General features: G+C 41.3%; 1 long non-coding RNA gene across 1 annotated transcript; it reads left to right on the top strand.

The window, feature by feature from the left end:
* Positions 1–8440: 8440 nt before the first annotated feature.
* On the top strand, positions 8441–8948 carry LOC120026882. Its single transcript, XR_005473244.1, has 3 exons — positions 8441–8588; positions 8737–8815; positions 8899–8948. It is a non-coding gene; the product is annotated as an uncharacterized LOC120026882 (long non-coding RNA).
* Positions 8949–9618: the final 670 nt, after the last annotated feature.

Raw genomic sequence — 9618 nt, 5'->3', positions numbered from 1 at the left:
ATCTCCAATCCAAAATTAAATCTAGAATCACAACAAAGCCTCCTTCACTTACACCGCCAAACATACCCTAGTAAAACTGACTATCCTACCGATACTCGACTTTGGCGATGTCATTTACAAAATAGCCTCCAACACTCTACTCAGCAAACTGGATGCAGTCTATCACAGTGCCATCCGTTTTGTCACCAAAGCCCCATATACCACCCACCATTGCGACCTGTATGCTTTTATCGGCTGGCCCTCGCTACATATTCGTTGGTTCCAGGTCATCTACAAGGCTATGCTAGGTAAAGCTCCGCCTTATCTCAGCTCACTGGTCACAATAACAACACCCACCCGTAGCACGCGCTCCAGCAGGTATATCTCACTGGTCATCCCCAAACCCAACACCTCCTTTGGCCGTCTTTCCTTCCAGTTCTCTGCTGCCAATGATTGGAACGAATTGCAAAAATCGCTGAAACTGGAGACTTATATCTCCCTCACTAACTTTAAACATCAGCTATCCGAGCAGCTAACTGATCGCTGCAGCTGTACATAGCCCATCCAATCTACCTACCTCATCCACATAGTTTTTATTGACTTCTCTGCTCTTTTGCACACCATTATTTCTACTTGCACATCATCATATGCACATCTATCACCCCAGTGTTAATTTGCTAAATTGTAATTACTTGCTACTATGGCCTATTTATTGCCTTACCTCCTCACGACATTTGCACACACTATATAGACTTTCTTTTTTTTCTATTGTGTTATTGACTGTACGCTTGTTTATTCCATGTGTAAATCTGTGTTGTTGTTTGTGTTGCACTGCTTTGCTTTATCTTGGCCAGGTCGCAGATGTAAATGAGAACTTGTTCTCAACTAGCCTACCTGGTTAAATAAAGGTGAAATAAAAAAAAATAAAAAAAATATTTATCTAATATTTTCATCTGGACACCTTCTGTTTACCTGGAATTTTTCCTTATTGTAGGCTACTACTTTTACCACTTTTAGTCTTAATCTTTACTACACTACTTACTGACTAGTACATGACCTCACGTGTGAATCCTTAAAGAGATGGGTGGGGCTGACTTAAGAGGGTGTGAACAATGCTGAATGGGTGTAGACAAAGGAGAGCTAACCAGTAGGTACCAAAACATTCAACGGCCATTTTAGAAGTTTATCAACTTTCAAAGCAGAATTACTTTCCCATTGTTCCTCAACATTCAGCGTATGAGATAACATTTTGTAGCTCTAAGTCTCTACTTTTATTCAATGTAAAAAACACCATTTCTAATTTTGCTACATAAGACCGATTTGAGCCGGTCGGTCACATATTTACCTATTGTACCTTTACTATAGCCTGTTCCTATTGCTATGACTACTGTACCAACAGCGACATGGGGATCAGGTCTATCCTGTCTGTCTTACTGAGTCATCGTGGGAATTGTTTTGTACGCTGTGTGGTATTTTATGTCAACGCCTCTCATTATGCATTGTGTTCCATATTACCTTTAATCATGACAGTCTTAACATAAATAGAGTAGCTTTAGTAGGTTTGGTTCTGCGTGCAGAGGTGGAATGGGGTGGAATGTTGACTGTCATGTTCCAGCTTTTGTCTTTTTCTGTTTCGCTTTAACACTTTGTCATTGTGTCATTGCTCCACTGTCACCAGTCATTCACCAGTCCAAACGGTCGTGTCAGGTTTTGTGGCCAAGTGTTAAATCAGGTGTTAAATGAGGTGAAAAGGAGACTGGACTGCCACTACTACTAGTTAAATCATTGACTTAATCAGAGTTAATTTGATAGTCATTGATTAACTAAACCACTCACTGGCTTTATTTGATCAGGGACTGTAAACGAATCTCTTGGACACCCTGACACTGTAGCTTAGTTTTATCCACAGTATATCCTTCAATCAGACAATGCCATCTTAGCGTGAGAAAATATCTATGTCTACTGTCATACCACAGTTATGTCTGCAATGTACAGACTTGCGTGCATAGAGGTGAAACTATTCCTGTGTGACTGACTTATAGGCAGTTGTTATGAATGATGTCTTCCCAGCCCTGATGACTTTGACTTGCTGGCAATGCCAGCAAACTGGTATGGGAGGGGACATCCATGAAGTTTCGTTGGAACATGAATTTGTTCTGCTCTACCCCACATACATAACATACTTGCACGTATTATGAATATATTATGTCTACCCCTTCATATAAAGCGTTACCTTTAGTTCTTGATTCACTAAACCAGAGATAGGCCCACTCCACCAGGGACTGTGAACCCTCATAATAGTTTACTACTATTTATAAATTATATCATCACATTGGACATCATCAGAATACACTGATAGCTTTGTTCTTCCCACAGCACATCCTTCAATCAGATAAACCTTAGAGTAAGAAAATATCTATGTTTATTGTCATACCACAGGTAGCTTGTGTGTAACTGAATGTCTGACAGTACAATCCCAAACATCCCGGAGGCGATAAGAATGCTTCTGCCTGATGATGTAAATTCGTTGATAATGTCACCAAACTGGTATAGATGGATATAAACTCAAGTCAATAATCTCCAGACGATTGCATATGTAAAAAGAGACAATTTGTGCTATCATTCATCTTTTCTCATTTATCCGGCAATGGATGACTTCTATTGAAAAAGCATCTCTTGAAACCTCAAACAGGAACACAAACATTTTGACCTTTAAAAATATATATATATATTTATTATTATTTTTATTTTTTCTAGGGGATGGATCAGCTTTAATATTGCAAGTAGATTGTGGCTTCTATCAATGTAATTGTCTGCATCATTTTCAATCCCTCGTATATCTTATGTATTTTTAAACAAATACAGTTGAAGTCGGAAGTTTACATACACTTTGGTTGGAGTCATTACAACTCGTTTTTCAACCACTCCACAAATTTCTTGTTAACAAACTATGGTTTTGGCAAGTCGGTTAGGACATCTACTCTGTGTATGACACAAGTAATTTTTCCAACAATTGTTTACAGACAGATTATTTCACTTCTAATTCACGGTATCACAATTCCAGTGGGTCAGAAGTTTACATACACTAAGTTGACTGTGCCTTTAAACAGCTTGGAAAATTCCAGAAAATTATGTCATGGCTTTAGAAGCTTCTGATAGGCTAATTGACATCATTTGAGTCAATTGGAGGTGTACCTGTGGATGTATTTCAAGGCCTACCTTCAAACTCAGTGCCTCTTTGCTTGACATCGTGGGAAAATCAAAAGAAATCAGCCAAGACCTCAGAAAAAAAGTTGTAGACCTCCACAAGTCTGGTTCATCATTGGGAGTAATTTCCATAAACACCATGGGACCACGCAGCCGTCATACCACTCAGGAAGGAGACACGTTCTGTCTCCTTGAGATTAACGTACTTTGGTGCCAAAAGTGCAAATCAATCCCAGAACAACAGCAAAGGACCTTGTGAAGATGCTGGAGGAAACAGGTACAAAGTATCTATATCCACAGTAAAACGAGTCCTATATCGACATAACCGGAAAGGCCGCTCAGCAATGAAGAAGCCACTGCTCAAAAACCGCCATAAAAAAGCCAGACTACGGTTTGCAACTGCACATGGGGACAAAGATCATACTTTTTGGAGATATGTCCTCTGGTCTGATGAAACAAAAATAGAACTGTTTGGCCATAATGACCATCGTTATGTTTGGAGGAAAAAGGGGGACGCTTGCAAGCCGAAGAACATCATCCCAACCGTGACGCACGGGGGTGGCAGTATCATGTTGTGGGGGTGCTTTGCTGAAGGAGAGACTGGTGCATTTCACAAAATAGATGGCATCATGAGGAGGGAAATGATGTGGATATATTGAAGCAACATCTCAAGACATCAGTCCGGAAGTTGAAGCTTGGTCGCAAATGGGTCTTCCAAATGGACAATGACCCCAAGCATAATTCTAAAGTTATGGCAAAAGGGCTTAATGACAACAAAGTCAAGGTATTGGAGTGGCCATCACAAAGCCCTGACCTCAATCACATAGAACATTTGTGGGCAGAACTGAAAAAGTGTGTGCGAGCAAGGAGGCCTACAAACCTGACTCAGTTACACCAGCTCTGTCAGGAGAAATGGGCCAAAATTCACCCAACTTATTGTGGGAAGCTTGTGGAAGGCTACCCGAAATGTTTGACCCAAGCTAAACAATTTAAAGGCAAATCTACCAAATATTATTTGAGTGACGCAGTGGGAATGTGATGAAATAAATAAATGCTGAAATAAATAATTCGCTCTACTTTTATTCTGACATTTCACATTCTTATAATAAAAGTGGTGATCCTACCTGACCTAAGACAGGGACTTTTTACTCAGATTAAATGTCAGGAATTGTGAAATACTGAGTTTAAATGCATTTGGCTAAGGTGTATGTAAACTTCCGACTTCAACTGTACACCACCGATCAAAAGTTTTAGAACACCTACTCATTCAGGGGTTTTCCTTATATTTACAATGTTCTACATTGTAGAACTATGAAGTAACACATATGGAATTATGTAGTAACCAAAAAAGGTGTCATGTTGTATAAGTTATTGTGGACAGGCACAAGAATACGTAATAGGGGGGTTTAATACTCCACCCAAACAATACCACATGCCATGAAAAGGCACAGGGACAAAGCCCAAAACAAACACGTATACAAAAACACAGGGATGTAACCCAAACAAAAGAGCGAGGTTAAACCTCTAATAAATACACGGAGCGAGACCCGTAATAACAAATGCACAACAATACACGGGACGGGACCCATAATAACAAGTGCACAATACACGCAGCACGAAAGCCGAAATCACAAAGTGATCTCTAACCTCCTTCCCTCAGTAAGAGCATTGAAGATGGGTCGTGGCTGGGTCTTCCAGCATGACAACGACCCGAAACACACAGCCAGGGCAACTAAGGAGTGGCTCCGTAAGAAGCATCTCAAGGTCCTGGAGTGGCCTAGCCAGTCTCCAGACCTGAACCCAATAGAACATCTTTGGAGGGAGCTGAAAGCCCGTATTGCCCAGCGACAGCCCCGAAACCTGAAGGATCTGGAGAAGGTCTGTATGGAGGAGCGGGTCAAAGTCCCTGCTGCAGTGTGTGAAAACCTGGTCAAGAACTACAGGAAACGTATGATCTCTGTAATTGCAAACAAAGGTTTCTGTACCAAATATTAAGTTCTGCTTTTCTGATGTATCAAATACTTATGTCATGCAATAAAATGCAAATGAATTACTTAAAACTCATACAATGTGATTTTCTGGATTTTTGTTTTAGATTCCGTCTCTCACAGTTGAAGTGTACCTATGATAAAAATTACAGACCTCTACATGCTTTGTAAGTAGGAAAACCTGCAAAATCGGCAGTGTATGAAATACTTGTTCTCCCCACTGTACATGCCCACACACACACAATATTGGCTACAGGTACCACACACACACCTGTGTGTGATAGTGAAACCTTAAGCTCTATTAATATGTCCCTTCTTGTTTTGGGTTACACATTCACACACTCACTGTACTGGAAGGCACTTTGGATAAAATGACCTTCTACGTGGCATACAGTGCCTTCAGAAAGTATCCATACCCCTTGACTTTGTCCACATTTTGTTGTTACAGCCGTAATTCAAAATTGATTAAATATATTTTTGTTCTCACCCATTTACACACAATACCCCATAATGACAAAGTGAAAACATGTTTTTAGAAATGTTTGCATATTTATTGAGTATTCACACCCCTAAACCAACACTTTGTAGAAGCACCTTTTGGCAGCGATCACAGCTGTCTTTCTGGGTAAGTCTTTAAGTGCTTTGCACACCAGGGGCCTCATTTATCAACTGTGCATAGGCACAAATCTGTGCATATAAGATGCGTGGGATCATTTCCATGCAAAGTGTGAGATTTATCAATATGAACGTTTGCTTGAGAATGTGTGCACATTTACGCACACCCATGACCATTCGTAGGCACAGAGCCAAGTGGTGGAATAAGGAAAATATGTTGAAAATGGATGAAATTGTGAGAGTAATAAAAAAAAAAAGTTTTTATGTAATTATATTTCTATTGTGCAATTCATGTAACAGATCTTGACATGCTATAAATAATTTGACCACGTCAGTTTATTTGTTATGATTATAATCCCTATAAAGTACAGTAATTAGTTAAATTAGAGGTGCGTGTTAAAGTGAAACCATTGTTGAAATACTATAAAAGACTGAGATAATGGGAAATCGAATGAAAAATGTCTGATAGAAGATTTGGCATTCCCTGCATTTCGCAGAGAGTGCGTTTTTAGAGACTGGTAGGACTTTTTTGCAGAAAGTACAGATTGGCTCATCAGATATAATTTCCCAAAATCAATCGTATAGGATTTTTGAGTATTTAAGACCTACTTTAGAAAGGGAAACATGTCATTCCGGTGCACATTAAAGTGCTATCCATCCTCTGGTTTTTGGCAATGGGCACTTTTCAGCGGGAGCTTGCCGATCGGCGTCTCGCATCCCTCGATGAGCCGTTTGGGAGGCAATTATCAGCAAAATGGACTGTAACATATACAATTTCCATACACCATCGCACAACAGATTGAAATCAATAGACGGCACCCACATCGCCATAAAAGCATCTTCCCAAAACAAGTTATACTATGTGAACAGAAAAGCTTTCCACTCTTAATGTTCAGGTGATAGGTTATGTAATGTAATGCTTCTGAATGTGGTGTCAAGGTGGCCAGCTGAAACGCACAACTTGTTCATTCTGTAGAACAGCAATGTTGACCTGTATTCCTACAGGAGGGAACTGTTGAGGATGGATGGCTTATTGGTCAGTGTTGTCTACTCATTTGAAGTAAATTTGCCATTGCTAAAGCAACTTGAATTGTCCTAATGGTCCTCTCTTTGTAGCTATGTTTTAATTTTTACTGGTCAAACCACAACTGAGCGAGCCAAATATAACCTTTTGGTTGTACTCAATCTCTGACACTAGAACCTATATTTCAGTCTCTGAAAGTTTTTATTTTTTTCTTTGCGTTTTTTGGTTATGCGGGGGTATTTCATGGTATGGCGTAGTACTGCACATGGGCTTTAAAAGGTATGATTTTGACCATATATGGTTAATTAGGAGCGTTTCAAAATGCAAATAGCCAAGGTCGTACACCAGGGTGAGAACAATATCGTCATAGGATGCCACCTTTCCAACAAGTCACTTCAGCAAATTTCTGCCCTGCTAGAGCTGTCCCGGTCAACTGGAAGTGCTGTTATTGTGAAGTATTGTGAAGTGGAAATGCCTAAGGGCAACAACTTCTCAGCCACGAAGTGGTAAGATACAAAAGCTCAGAAGGAGACTGCCGAGTGCAGAAGCGTGTAACGCGTAAAAATCGCCTGTCCTCGGTTGTAACAATCACTACCGAGTTCCAAACTGTCTCTGGAAGCAACGTCAGCACAATAACTGTTCGTCGAGAGCTTCATGCAATGGGTTTCCGTGGCCGAGCAGCCGCACACAAGCCTAAGATCACCATGCTCAATGCCAAGCGTTGGGTGAGTGGTGTAAAGCTCAGCGCCATGGGACTCTGGAGCCGTGGAAATGAGTTCTCAGGAGTGATGAATCACGCTTCACCATCTGGCAGTCCGACGGCCAAATCTGGGTTTGGCGGATGCCAGGAGAACGCTACCTACCCCAATGCATAGTGCCAACTGTAAAGGCCCTTTCCATGGCAATGCCCCGTGCACAAAGCGAGGTCCATACAAAAATGATTTGTTGAGATTGGTGTGGAAGAATTTGACTGGCCTGCACATCTAGTGGAAAGAATTCCCAGAAGAATGGAGGCTGTTATAGCAGGGGGAACCAACTCCATGTTCGACGAGCATGTATCCACATACTTTTGGCCATGAAGTGTATTTTAGAATAGTTTCTACGCAATATTGATAAATGAGGGACCTTACAGATAATTGTATGTGTGGGGTAAAGAGAAGAGGTAGTGATTCAAAAATCATATTAAAGACTATTATTGCACACAGAGTGAGTCCATGCAATGTATAATGTGACTTGTTTAGTAAATGTTTTAATCCTGAACTTATTTAGTCTTGCCATAACAAAGGGGTTGAATACTTATAGACTCAAGACATTTCAGCTTTTCATTTTTTATTACTTTGTAAAAAGTTCTAAAAACATAATTCTACTTTGACATTGTGGGCCAGTGACACAACCTCAATTTAAATGTAGGCTGTGACACAACAAAATGTGGAAAAGTCGATGGGTGTGACTACTTTCTGAAGGCTCTGTATTATCATATTTAAGTAAATGTATAAATGTGACTGTGAAACAGTTCAAATGAAAACATGTGTGTGTGTGTGTGTGTGTGTGTGTGTGTGTGTGTGTGTGTGTGTGTGTGTGTGTGTGTGTGTGTGTGTGTGTGTGTGTGTGTGTGTGTGTGTGTGTGTGTGTGTGTGTGTGTGTGTGAGACAGTGAGACTGGTGAGGCAACCCTGAGGATAGTAGGCGTGTCTTCGGAGGACGACGGTGTTTACACCTGCGTTGCCGCTAACGACCTTGGCTCTGTGACATCATCAGCCAGCCTCAGAGTGCTAGGTGAGACATCACACAAACACACACACATTTGCACAAACATATTCCCACAGTACTGTAGTGTAATCCCGCACTCGCATGCTTCTGTTGAATTTTCACACAAACTCTCTCCCTCTTTCCCTGTATTTGACTATTCCCCCTGTCTGTGTAGTTGTGTCCAGTGATGGGGTCAGGGTGAGCTGGAAGGACAACTTTGAGTCCCACTACACTGAGGTGGCAGAGCTGGGCAGGTACATTACACATCTCTTCTCCTATCACTCCTAGCTGTGTGTGTGTTTGTCTGTTTACCCAACTGTACATACTCTCTCCACAGAGGCCGGTTCTCTGTGGTCAAGCGTTGCGAACACAAGTCGACCGAACGCATGGTGGCAGTCAAGCTGGTTAATAAAAAGCTGATGAAAAGAGACCTATCTGAGCTCCTCAGACCCCTTGTGAGACCATATGCTGGTGCGGTTGGCCCTGGGTTCCTCCTAATGCGAGACAATGCTAGACCTCATGTGGCTGTAGTGTGTCAGCAGTTCCTGCAAGAGGAAGGCATTGATGCTATGGACTGGCCCGCCCGTTCCCCAGACCTGAATCTAATTGAGCACATCTGGGACATCATGTCTCGCTCCATCCACCAACGCCACGTTGCACCACAGACAGTCCAGGAGTTGGCGGATGCTTTAGTCCAGGTCTGGGAGGAGATCCCTCAGGAGACCATCCGCCACCTCATCAGGAGCATGCCCAGGCGTTGTAGGGAGGTCATACAGGCACGTGGAGGCCACACACACACTACTGAGCCTCATTTTGACTTGTTTTAAGGACATTACATCAAAGTTGGATCAGCCTGTAGTGTGGTTTTCCACTTTAATTTTGAGTGTGACTCCAAATCCAGACCTCCATGGGTTGATAAATTTGATTTCCATTGATAATATTTGTGTGATTTTGTTGTCAGCACATTCAACTATGTAAAGAAAAAAGTATTTAATAAGAATATTTCATTCATTCAGATCTAGGATGTGTTATTTTAGTGTTCCCTTTATTTTTTTGA

This window comes from Salvelinus namaycush, chromosome 32 (genome assembly GCF_016432855.1).
Source record: "Salvelinus namaycush isolate Seneca chromosome 32, SaNama_1.0, whole genome shotgun sequence".
Lineage (NCBI taxonomy): Eukaryota > Metazoa > Chordata > Actinopteri > Salmoniformes > Salmonidae > Salvelinus > Salvelinus namaycush.
The sequence above is the reverse complement of the archived record's forward strand: the minus strand, read 5'-3'. Positions and strand labels throughout refer to the sequence as shown.